The sequence below is a fragment of the Apteryx rowi genome, unplaced genomic scaffold (assembly GCF_003343035.1).
Source record: "Apteryx rowi isolate R43461 unplaced genomic scaffold, aptRow1 scaffold_667, whole genome shotgun sequence".
NCBI lineage: Eukaryota > Metazoa > Chordata > Aves > Apterygiformes > Apterygidae > Apteryx > Apteryx rowi.
This window is the reverse complement of record NW_020450946.1, coordinates 290,972-304,477: the sequence shown is the minus strand read 5'-3', so window position 1 is coordinate 304,477 and position 13,506 is coordinate 290,972. Positions and strand designations below refer to the sequence as shown.

At 37.3% G+C, this 13,506-nt stretch overlaps 1 protein-coding gene across 2 annotated transcripts in view; it reads left to right on the top strand.

Annotated features, from left to right (window-relative positions):
• The first annotated feature begins 6,127 nt into the window (after nt 1-6,127).
• The window catches only part of CCDC91 (coiled-coil domain containing 91), a 123,021-nt gene continuing 115,642 nt past the window's right edge, over nt 6,128-13,506 (top strand). Inside the window, exon 1 of one of the 2 annotated variants that reach the window (XM_026085381.1) lies at nt 6,128-6,172. The gene's annotated coding sequence lies outside the window, so the exon portion shown is untranslated. The remainder of the gene's footprint in view (nt 6,173-13,506) is intronic. The other variant, XM_026085376.1, reaches the window with a different exon arrangement.

Here is a 13,506-nt window from a genome sequence, read left to right as displayed (position 1 = left end):
AGCCCCAGATTTTCATAGCTTAGAGAACTGTGTCAGTTTCTGCTTGAGGGAAGTTCAGGACTGATTGTTTAAAGTTGTAAATTTATTGCTTGACAAAACTGCACATACACTGTTTACACATTGACTTCCTAGATTACAGAATGTCTGTGTTAAATCATTGCTATTAATGTAGCAAATTTATTATCATAAATTTTCTCAGGTATTTACCAAAATATAAATATATAAACCAAAACTTCATGATAAAGCCCTACCTTTCAAATATTGGTACTATGAATAGATGTACTAAAAGTAAATGGAGCAGCACCATTTAACTGTTCTCTCATTCCTTGAGGTACACTTCACAAGACAATGTTAATGGAATAAATACAGTAGTGCTGGAAAGCCTGTTCTTTTTATAAGCTTACTAAACTTTAAAACAAACACATAAAAAACAACCAGACTACAAGACCTTAGGTAGAAGATCAAAAGCCTTGGGAAAAATTTTGCACCAGTCAGTTTACTTTTGGAAATCTCGATTTCTGTGAGATCAGGATTTTACTCTTAACTTTATATATTTTGGCAACATCTTGGAAAAGGTACTGATTATGTTAGAAATAAAATTATGTTTCAATATGATCATAGACTCTTGAATATTGATGTTCTAATGAAAAAATAGAATTGTTTTCAAATGGCAATAATTTCATTTTCACAAATTTTTTGTTTTGGGTAAAGTTCTGAGTTCTTGAACTTAGTTTGGAGAGAATTTATAGACCTTTTCTGTCCACAATTTCAAATCTCCTGAAAATACGCGTACACTAGCTACCATCTGAAAAACAGAGCTCTAGTTCTTGTTGACAAGGTTTGACTGATTTAAAGTGCTGCATGTAATGGCTTTAAACAGGACTACTTGGACATTTCCCTCACAGCTTAACCAAACTCCCAGAACTTGTGCAGCTTTCCATGATTAACTAGGCGATTTCTTTGTACAATATTGTTTTCTCTAAAATTTCTATGAACTCAAATATTTATTTATTTTAAGATTAAATAAGGGAAACTAAAATACTGTAGGAAAATACCACTTGAACTAAGAGCACTGTTCATAAATTGTTCTTGCAGATGCCTGCAAAAACTGATTTAAGAGTTGCTCTTCTGAATCAAAAATCTGCCTTAAAATTTTTAAAATGATTTCACAAAGAAGTCTCCAGTGTAGCATTGCTGCTTATATGGATGCACTTAACATACACATTAAGTAAAACTGGAAAAAGGCAGTGGAAAAGTAAATCACCAGTTGTAAATTCACAAATACTTCCATAGGATTTACAAAACAGTAGGACAAAATTTTTAAAACCAAAAAAGAAAAGCCCAGAAAAACACCAATTTACTTAGCACAATGTCTATTTAAATACATAAAAGTTGTAACAATCAGAGGTAGTTAGTAAAGTGGATGCTATTAATTCATTGCATGCAAGGGATTGCCTGACTCTTGAGATGGCAGGTACAGTAAAACACTTTAACAGAATGCCTACTTGATGAACCTCAAGAAAACTTTACATTTCTCCCTATAAGTGCCTAAAGAGTTTGCCAATGGACAGATATTACAAATGGAAAAAAATAACTTTGGAACTTATCCTCTGGGTTTTGCAACTGTCATCGAAAAGGAGAAATATATCACAAAAGGTTGGAATAAATGGTACTCTATTGCAGACTTTTGGGGTAATTTTTAAATGTCCACTTTTTATCAAATTTTCTTGAAAGGAAATTGTAACAATTTCTATACCATGATTTTTCCTATAAAGACAGAAAAGGTAAACAAGTTTTGCATGCTTTGACTATGTGTTTTTTTTTTCTGGGTAGAAAAGGATGGCAGAATTTTTCTGCTAAGCAGGAGGATTGTGATCTAGCAACTTAAACGCCATTTGCTTTATTGCCAGTTGTGGTAATACCGGTGAGGACTGAACTAGGTGATGATCTAAGCCCTGGGTCCAGGATGACCTGGATATGAGGGAAATCAGTTTTGAGCTGATGCAACAGATGAAATTACTCTACAAGGGATGGCTAGTTTCAGGGTTGATACAGTATTTTCTTCTGCCTATTCAAATAGTAACTGTTTGCCTCTCACTCCTGATACTGACCACAAGAGTAAGAGGTTATGTCTGCCAAATTCTGTGAAACTGAACTTGGCCCATTCTCTCCTGCTGATCACCAAACAACAGATGATAAAAAATTTAGTTGCTATCAGCCTTGACTGTACTTGAAAATATTAAATGGTATAGTATTATATAGTTTAAAATAGTGGTAATGTTTTATATGAAGAAGTTTACTCTCCTACCCATTGTCTCAACCTGCTTCAAAACAAGAAAAGTGAATACTTCATTTTCTTGCCATAGTTACCTCACTAGCTTCCCTCAGTAAGGAAGTCAGCTCTTTAGGTTAATGATGGCATTTAATAGTGTTGAATTAATTCATATCTACATTATAATAATTAATACTTGTTCAACAGAGTTTTTCATATTTCTCTAAAAAGATTTAAAAAAGCATTCAGTCCAGTAATATTACAACCATTGTTTGATTTGGAAGACCCACAAATATGACTGGCTTCATAACACACAAACTGTTATACTGAAGGGTAATATTACCCACTTATTCATAACCACCTAAGATTACCATGTATGGCTGAATCAATTCAAAAAAAGAAGTTTCAGAACAGACACAAATCTCTAAAAACTTTGCTTTCTAGGAGACATAAGAATAACAATCAGCCCTAATTAAGGAGTTTCTGGTCTTAAAGATTGGTTACAAATATTTTGGGTGTAATTATACTGGACTTTCTGTTTTTTAGTAATCTAAGTATTATAAAAAGTATTTTTTCATACTTCATAAAATTCTAGAGAGAAACATGTAGTTTGAAGATGCAGTACAGATATAAAACAACAGCTAATCAACCTTTGCTAAAAAATGTTCAATCTTAATTCAAATTATAAGCCTCCTATATAGCTCCTATCTCCTGAATCATTTTCAAAATCATAATCAGCATATAGCTTGGAATGTGTTTCCTCCTCTTTACATGCTGAATTTAGATTTATTATATTGTCCATTTCAGGCTTTAATGAATGAGTCTGATGGGGAGGCAAATGGATTTTCTTATTTCTTTTTTGCTTCTTAGTCCTCCAGTTTCCCAGAATTTGGTGACTGTCAAGAATGGGCACTACTTTGGAAGATGCCTGCCAATAACTTATGCTGCTGGTCTGCCCAGATCAGGCTATTCAGTTAACTGTAGTGACGGAAAGTTAAGCAAATTGTTGTTCTGTTTTGTATTTCCTTGAGGTGCGTTGTAATGGGAAATACTCTTAAAATCTCAGGGGCATTATCCAGGGACATTATCCAGGCAGATTTTCAAAATTAATTGACTAGTACCTTGGGACAGGTCAGCTGAAGTAAAAGTTGAAATAGTTCACTATTTCCAGTGCTACACTGTGGCAAGTCAGCAGGGAAGATGAATATCAAAACAATACCACATCAGACCTTAAGGAAACCATAAAATACAAAAATTTAGAAAATTATAGACTTCAAGGACTTTTCCCACTTGAGTTAATTTGGGGAAACTAAACAACAACTACAGACAGAGGGTTGTGTTATGAAAATCTAAACTGGGCAGAGCTGATGTTGAAACTGAACTTTTGGAGAAGCCAAGCATTATCATATAAGAAAAAAAACGTAGTATTTGATTGTTCTGGAACAGTTTTAGTATACTAGGGACACTTTCCTCTGCTGTGATGTTGACAGATGAATTAAAGATAGAAGATACTTTTGCATACAACTTCAAGAATTTCTGAGCACTTATATTAGAGAAACATAAGTAGTTTATGAAGTTGCTTTCTACATTCATATCGGTTTACTATACATACATATAGAAGTTCCATACCCAATTTTTATATAGACTAAAACAGTCTTAGAATATTGGTGACTAGATTGTAGGTTTTCAAGGAACTCTATAAGACACTGTGATCTTACTGTGTATCTACTAAAAGAAATCGCAGTATCATTTTATCAGTCTTCTTCAGTTACTAAGAAAATGGCATTACTGGTATCATTCTCTTGGCACAGAAAAAATGGAGTAACTATATGTCATCTTCCCTTGTTATATTTTATCTGTTATTAAAATATTATTGAAAAGTGTTGAAATACAACCCTAACATATTCACTTCAGTCCTATTAATAATGGAAAATCAAAAAGTGACAATTTTTTTCTCCTCTACCTAGTTCTGACACAGAAAAAAGTAAGAGACATCTGCTAATATTTGCTATTTTGTAAACTCAGGAAAGATATAAATTTTAAAATTATAAGCAATGCATTTACTTTTACTGATTTTCAAAATGGAGAAAATGAGCTAATTAGACAAGTCTGCATTTTGAAGGGACATTTTCCCTTACATAAGACGAAAAGTATAAAGTATATTGTATACTCATTCTCACAACCCAAAAGATACAGCTATGCTTTAAAAACACACTGAAAATGTAATTACCTAATTTAGTTTGGTAATAGCTACTTTTTCTTGGCTTTCTGCCCAGAATATGCTTATTTCTTCTGTAAAAACAATATGACAAACTCTTAAAAAAAAAAAAAGTTTGCAGAGAGGCAAAACAGAGCAAGTCATTTGTAAACATAATATACTTATGGATTACTCCTATGAATCAGTAACAGAATTTTGCATTAACCTGTACAAAGAATACTCCTTTGATAGTCAAAAAAGCGAAATCTTCAGTTTACTGACAGAACAGGAACAGGCCGCCCTGGCTTGGGAGTGTGTTTGAAAACTGTTCTGGAAAGGATCTCCTGAAGTCCTGAGAATCCAGATTTGCACTTCTAGTACTGTACAAATCAATGAGATAACTACTGACTAAAACTTTATAAAACTTTTTGAATGCCCATGCATTAATAGAGAACATTCAAAAAGTTCTAAGAATTTTTCTCTCTTGCACATCCAAGAAGAAACTCTACCATCTGACTGACCTATATAATGGTCTTAGGCTGTGATAATATCGCAGTGGTTGATTAATACAGAAAATAAGAACTTTCAGAATTGCAATTTTTGTCTGCTAAGGATGAATGTCTCAAAACTGTCCACCAATCTTCCAATTTTTAAAGTGATTTAGGCACACTTATTAAAATCTTTTTTTCCAGTTTTATTTACTATGGCATAACTTGTAAAAAGACTGTTAAAGATGCATATGATATTTCCAAAAAAATTCAGGTTATATCACCACCCTTGGGAATATTGCTGTCAGGTGCAATGGAACATATAGACTAAAATATCCTCTTTTCTGCTTTCCTTCACAGAGTACAGTGCACGAAAATTACTACAGTGTACTGTTCCAGTACCATAGTGCTAAATCCTTTAACTCTTATCTGTCTTTTAATGAACTGTTCATTAAAAAAAAGTATCATTTTATTAGAGAGTGAAACTGTTTTAACCACAGAACAGGTCCAGTAGTGAAAACAGCCAGTTGTTTTCCCCATTTATAATGCTGCGGTGTGATTTGAATGCTGGGAACATGTGCCTTAGTTTTTTCCACTTACTTCCTTATGCTGGGTCATCTTGGCATCTTATGGCAAAGGCAGAGAGGACCACTTAAATGGCTGGATCAAGGGGGGTGGTTTGATCTCCACGGTCCACCCGTTTCTTGATTCATTCTCTGTGATGACCTGCAAGGGTAGTAGTTGACAGTAAACATATTACTAGTGACTGCAGACAACACTCGAGGCAGTGAGCCCCTTGCCCACAACGCAGGCAGGGTGAGCAAGCACTTTCTGATGGCAGAGCCAAGGGCCAAGAGGCAACCAATGCTCCAGCCAGGGACAAGGGCTGCTCTGCGGCCAGCACCGGTTACCTCCGGCAGCGAGGGTCTCCCGTGGATTCGGTTTCCCCCTGGCTGGCCCGATAAGGAGGGAAAACCCGCCGCCCACCCAGTTGAGGCCCCACCCTTGTGTGGCGTTGCCGGCGACAGCAGTTACCACAGCGCTGCGCACGCACACGCCTCCGCCGGCCTCACGCAGCAGCAGCCCCACCCGCGCAGCCGCTGGTTCTCAGCGGCACCCAATCAGCGACGGCTGGGAGCACGGGGCCGACCTCACGTGACTCACGAGAGGCGGGTGTGTGTGTGTGGGGGGGCGGCTTATGAAATCCACATCCGGGTGAGGCCTTGCTGTCTGGGGCTGGCGTGCGTGTCTGGGTCGCGTGCTGGGCGGCGGGGCGCTTTGCGCAGGGGTGGTGGCAGCCTTGAGTGACAGGCGTGCGCGCGCGCCCCCTCCCCCCCGTGGAGGGTGCGTGTCTGAGTACGGGGGTGGGCGGGGGGCGCTGGAGCAAGGCGCCTGGCAGGTAACGGGACGTTCGGAACGCCAACGGTTCTAACGGCCCCCGGCGTCGCGGGAGGGCGGGCTAGCGGGGTGTGCCTGACAGGAGCCGCTGTGGAGTGAGCCCCAGCGGGAAGGGGGAAGCTGTTTTCTGTCCTGCCCTTACGAGGCTGCTTGTACGCGTCGAATAAGCCTAGCAGGCATGCAGTTCCCAGCCGATTCACCTTCCTCTCCCCTCCTAGGGTGCAGGGAGTGAAGCTGGCCTGGTAAATGCAGTGGTAGAGCTTGACTCCAAAGGGCACTATTTGAGTGAGGGCTGTCTTCTGCATTTTTGTGCTTACCTGCCACAACATTTCCTGACTCTTCCACTGCTGCCAGTACTGCCTCCTGCTCCAGGCCCTACCTGTGCCAGAGCCATGCCACACCAGTATTGATATCCATGTCCTGTGGCGGCTGAGTGTTGTGATTAAAGGGTTACCACAAAAGGAGATTTAATAGTTTACAGGAACAGTGGGAGCCTTCCTTCCCTACACTGGAAAACTAATGTTCCTGTCAGTAGGAAGGAGAGCCTTGTGAGAAGTTCTCCAGCCCAGAGTTTTGGAAGTCTTGGGTATGACTTCTCTGCTGCTCAGCTTCTGGGGGGCAGACTGTGCATGGCCACTTTTCAAACATATTCAGGAATCTGAAGTTGTGGGTAGCTGCCTTGTAAGATTTCAGAAGCACTTGTGTGCATAATATTTGTTCATATCAATACAGTTAGGTGTTGAAGTGTTTCTGAAAATACTGTTATTTTTCTTTCTGAATCTTAAGACATCTAAAATATCTTTTATAAATTTAGTCCTTAAGTATTTCAAGTCTGAGTTTCTCATCTGCAAAAGAGGATTGACTACCCGCTTCATATCTCAGCATCTGAACTTAACCTTTTTGCTCTGGGAATCTCCTTTCATAAGCTCTGTCTACAGCTATGGATCTTCTCAGCAGAATCTGGTTTATCTTATAAGCAATTATCCTTTCTTGTCTTAGCAATTCTTTTTGGCAGTGAATGTGTGTCTGTGCGTGTCTGTTTGTTTCTAGCATTTTAATGGGACTTCGGTGAGTTCTTGTCACAGTGCTTGAACACCTATTTCTGTAGATTTAATTATATATATTTTTTCTTCTTAGTACTTCTCGGTTCTTTCAGGCTGTACTTGTTCTCACCTTCTTTTGAGATTTTGCTCTTCTGCATAAATTTCTTAACTTATGTTTTTGTTCTGAGTGCCTCTACGTCCATGGCCTGAATGCCTAAGTAGCAGTTGGTGCTTGTTGTTTTTTCTTGGAAAATGTTGGTTTCTCAGTCACTAATACAGGAAGTGGACTGCTGATCATTTTCAAGCATTGATTGTAGGGCAGAACATATCTATTAATAAGTGCAATAGTGAACTCCATAGCTAGTACGACTTGAAAGGAGAAAAAAAATCCCAACAGTGTTCCGATGGGTGATGCCTGGATGCTCAATAGACACAACAGATATCCCAAAGCCTTTTTCAGAGCCTCTTCAAGACTTTCTTGGTAATCTAGTGCAAATTCAATTTAGACTATTGTGAAAGAAAGCCAGGTGAATATAAAACACAAGTGTGTGCTGCCTGCCTGAACTCTGCTTACTTACCTTTGTGAACAGCTTCACCAATAATGCCTTTTGCTGTTAGTTTAGGACATCGGAATCTCCTCATCCTGGTTCCTTCTACCTTAATGGTGAGATGGTATTTACTTGTAGCATATCTGAGGAGGTAGGTGGATCTTGTACAAACCAAATCGAGATAGTGGATGTTAAAATAGAGCCTTATCACCTTTGCACATGTTGTTATCCAAATCTTTACTCTGACCATTGTTGTAATTACGTTTAAGGATTCCTTCTTACATGAAGATAGAAATGACTGAAAACTGCAGTATACTTGGTGACGCATTCAGGCCTGTGAAGTTCATATATACACCTCCATAAGGATTTTGAGATGTATCTGTCAGTCTGTGCCTGACCAGAACTCTCAGTGCAGCTTAAGTACTTTTTTCATTTTAGTTGCATGCTCCTTGATTGTTTCCTGTTTGTCTTTGAAGGCCATGGGCTATTAGACCAGCTCCTTTCTTTCCAAGTGATGCAGCCACTGCCAGCTGAATATATGTTGTCTAGACAATGCTAGTTGTTCGTGTGGTGTCAGGCTGATGATCAGGATGATGACAGCTACGTAGATTTGTAGGTGCCAGAATACAATTATGTTATAATACATACTTCTGGTCCAGAGGAGCAATTGGATAGCAATGTTAAGGGCAATAGCTGGCATTCTCTGAATGTTTGCAGAACTGCTAAAACATCTAAGTATGGTGCTTATCTGAGCAGTTGGCTTGATTCCCTCTGGCTTTCTGAAAACCAGCTTCCAAGAAGTCTTGCAGCACCAAATGGAAAAAGTTTGTGGTATGATGGAAACAAGCTTTCTGTGAATCTTTTAATTTAAAGTTCACAAAACCTTCTTTCCCCTGTTCATTTGAGTCCGTTCAGATTCACAAGGTGGTTGTTTCATTCTGCAGCGATCTGGAACTCTGGTGTGTCTTACAATCTGCTATTGTCAATTAGTGCATCTTTTGACTCTTTCAAATGCCCGTATAAGTAAGTTCTCTCTGCTTATGTAAAACTAATTTGACTAATAGTGGAGATAGAAACTATTTTTGAATGAATCTAGACTTTTTTTTCAACTAAGACTTCTTTTGTGAGGGGCCTCTTTCATAGTGTGGGAGTTTCAGCTTGCAGGCAGAGTAAACTTCATGTTGTGAAGACTAAAACTACCTTTCTTGCATTGTGTAGGCTATCTAAAAATGTTGCAAAGTAGCTTTCAGACATAGTATTTTACCATGTGTAACATTTCACTTACTTTGTTACTTACATATTTATAATCATAAGAAGTCATCAGAAATTCAAGTTTTTGGGGTTTGGGTTTTTTTTTTTTTTGCTTATTTTTTTAAAGCTTTGAGATTTATGTAATAATAACCCTCTCTTGTGTTAGTAAAAACAAATCCTTAGAATTTTAGACTTGGATTTAGCTTTTCTGATAATAACTACTGCAGTCTTAATCTCCTTCCTTTATTCCTTATGTATCCCTTAAGCAGTGGTACCTGCTGTTCAGAACCGAGAAGTGGTGGTGTTTTTACAGAAATAAGTTAAGTCATTTTGTGATTTTCTTAATGTAGATTAATGTGGAAGGTAGAATTTAATGCAGAGGAGGATTTGCACTCACATTCTTTCTTCCTAAAGAGTTTGGGATTGACCTCTGTGAAGAACTGTACTTTTCTGACACAGCAGGCTTTTTCCCTTTAAATTGTTCAATTGACTGGTTTATTTTTGGAGTGACTGGAATGAAGTGTAGGGGTTCTGTTCACTCTTTCTATGAAGCCAAGACTTAAATATGTAAAATCTATTGTAGGATATGTTTGGAGAAGCAGAACTGGGTATGCATACATTTATTTTTCAGCCACCATAGAGAACATTTTGAATAAAAATAAAACAAATTTGATTTATTTGTTATATTTGCTTGTTTGTTGAAATGATGATTTCTAGGCAGACTTTAGGGACAGCATTTTTTACAAAACTCAGTCTTTTTTGGTTTCTCAGCCGATGGATGTGATGGGCTCTGTCTGCCTGTAATCCGTTTGCATATATGAGGCTAATTTTTCATGTTGATCATATTTTAACAGGTATTGGCTAGTAAACATTTCAAACCTTGAAAATAGGACTAAAGAAATGGGCATAATATTTATGGGGTTGTTCTGGATCCTCAAAAAACATAAACATACGTTTCTCATGCCTGTGCAACTTCTAGTGTTTTTTTATATCCTTATTAGAAAACAATGTGCTGAAGACTTTTAAGAAAAAAAAAAAAGGAAAGTTTTTATTTTTTTCATTAAAATGATCACAGTTCACTTTCTGTGTGTATTTTAGAGACAAATCTAGAAATGACTTTAGTTCCAGTGGCTAATTTCTGTTGGTATAAAATGCATCTTCTGTTATATTTGTGTTTGTATAAAGTTCTAAATTTTTAAGAAAATCAACCATTCTCAAATTATTGTGATAAATTAGTATCAAAAAATATAAAAATTCAGCCAGTTTATGGAACAGTCTGTTGCATTATAGAACCTTCACTTTCAGAAATGTTCTTTCTCATTTTTCAGTTTTTTGAGGTTGACACTAGCAGTTCTAGTAATAGTTTTAAATATATACAGTTTTCACATATTCGGCAGTTTCTTGGTCAAAGAACCAGGTTTTGGATCTTCTCGCTAATTTTTGTGAATTTGCTCATCTAATAACTTTTGGCAGGATGATGTTCAGATTTTTAATACTGTAGTGTAACCAGTCATGTGCGGTGAAATGTAAGTCAGATCTTGTCCAATTCTTCCACCTTTTAACTCCAGAAATAATGCATCTTTTATTTGTAATGCAGTCCTTTTGGAAAAGTCAGTGGTTCTTTGTGCACACGTGTAAAATGATTTTAGGTGACTATGTGACAATATTGGTTTTTTGCTTTAGGAAAAAGTAATTAAAGTAATTGTGCTGGTAGCAGGTGAGGTTGCAAATTGTGGTTCTTCTATTTATCTTTTTGGGGGTTATAAGGCTGTAGGAGATACTGTACAATGAAAAGCAACCTGTATTGGAAAGTAGATTGCTTGTAGTCTGTGGAATGTAACTGGAAACTGCCACAGAGAAATGACAATGTTAAGAACAACTTTCTTTGGAAATAAGGATATAAGGGGTGCAAGCACATGTTAAGATATGAAACAGCTGAAAAACAAATTCTTCCAGTTGGAAAACTACTAATTTCAAAGGCTGTAACTCTGTACCTCTTACTAGAACTGTTGCTTTTGTTTCAGCAAAGAGCTTATGAAGGGACTTGATCTGTTGGTTCTATAAAAGCAGTTCACAGTGACATTACCACAGAGAGAATGTCAGTGTTTAAGTAGGCTTATTGCTTGTGTTTCAATTCTTGTATTTAATGAAGAATTGTACTCTAATTATGAAGTGTTGCATTCTTGAAAGTATTTATTTAGGTCCTCAACTTTTCTATATGTTAAAATGAAAAAGTCATGCCAGAGTACTAAAGTTTCTTTGTCTAAAAAGCAGAAAAATTTGCAATTTGCAATCGATTGTTTCAAGTGCAGATACTAGTTGTAATTTTCTACGAATGTTAGAACTTGTGTGCTTTTTCACCAAAAACGTTTATGATGACCCTTTTAAGGGGCAAGAGTAGGACAGATCAGAATGCCTTGAAAGAAAAGGGAATACAGAATCTTTCACTTGAAAGTCACTGACCTGAATTCAGTCCAGCTTGTTAGTGTATGATTTTTTTTATGTAAATGGGCTAGGGAGTTCACCAGATCACACACATCTGTCATTTTCATTCCTGTTAGTCTCATGAGTCAGAACTCCAGTTCAGTTAACACAACAAATGAATGTAGTTTTATGTGTTAAGGCTCAACTGCTGCTTGTTCAGTGGCTGTAAGATGGATTTAAGGATTCAGGACTGCCTGTCCAGTTTTCTTCATCTTCTTCTTTATCAGGCAATACATTAAGTGGTCACTTCTTTATTGCCAGAACATCAGAGTTGAGTATGTGTTTTCTTAGGCTAATATGATATAGAACTCAAGACATTGTAATTTTAATATGCTTTTGTGAAGCTCTCCAGGCACACCTATTGTAGGACTTGGGATATAAAAGCAGCTGAGACTGCTAATAAAAAAAAAAAAGAGAGAGAGAAGGAAGATGAGCCTTTTTAAAGCATTTATTTTTTTGTCAGCAAGATGAAGATCCTATATTCTCAAACATTTTAAATAAGAGGTGAGGGAAGAAATACACTGCATTAGTCTTCTGTGATCAGAGAAAATTAAAAGGACAATTGGTGTCTTTTTAAAGTGTATTTTATGCCTTTCTACTCTTTAGTGTGGGCATTGGCAAGACATGCTTTGCAGATAGAACTGGATAGCTTGAGAAGCAACAGCCTCCAGTTAATGGTGGCTACTGTCTTAGCACAGGTGCAAAAAGTGAATATAATTCCCTACTCTGTTTAAATGCAGATTAAAACAGGTGGCTTAACCAATCCCTGAAAGTAATTTAACATTTTGAAAAAGCTCTTTATCTGAGAAGCAGAAACTAACAATACCTTACAGCGACTTCATAAACAACTCCAACTACGTATGCAAGATCATGAAGGACCTCTCTGTAACAATGTATTATAAGCTTTAAAAATAATTTTTTTAAGCAGTTTTTTGTCTTCTTCCTTTAAGCGTCTCTAGGGATTATTTTCAAGTGAAATTATAAAAGATAAAGCTTGTCTTTGTTCCACCAGTACACTGTTTAGATTTCTATGTTCTGGGTTCTATTGGGGTGTGAAATTATGGGAAAAGCAGATGCTAGAAAACTAGCCTATATTCTGGATATGATTTTGGCAGTGATGAGTATAATGTAGGAATCTAAATTCATTGAGTGACAGTAGACCTGTTGGGAAAATAAAAAAAAACTGCATATGCCTGAAATAGGTAACCATTAACCTAAGTTGAGGGATGGGGCAGGGAGGGATGATTCATCACGAATATTCTGAGTGGTTCATCTAATACATTTGCTTACATACTATCTTTCTGAACAGCAGTTTGCGCATGATTTGCTTAAGGGGCTGTCAAAGTCTTTAGTAAATGTTTGTCTGTGAAGTAGGGCAACATATTCCTTGTTGTGTCGTTAGGTTACTGTTAATCATGAACAGAGGACAGTGGTCAGCAGGTAGTATCACTGCTGCAGCTATAGCTTTCTTCCATGCTCTCTCTCTCTCTGAGAAGTTTGTCCAAAGAGTAAACTTCTCTTCCATTTTTAGTTTTGTGTATTCGGGCCAAATATGTGGGCATTACTTTGCTGATTGGCCAACACAGTAGAGGAAGGGTTTTAAAGGCTGCTGATCTAATATGCAAGACTCTGTAAGTGTTGAGTAGCACCATATAGGCATGCACAGTTCTGCTTCTTAATTTCAAATGCTTTGGCCTCTGAAAAGTGTGGGCATTGGTAGGTGCCACACATACCTACACAGGTTACCACCTGTGAAGAACCATATAACTAATATAAGTTACTGTGTATCGTATTTCTTGAGCTATTTTCTTTAGATGTTTGTGTC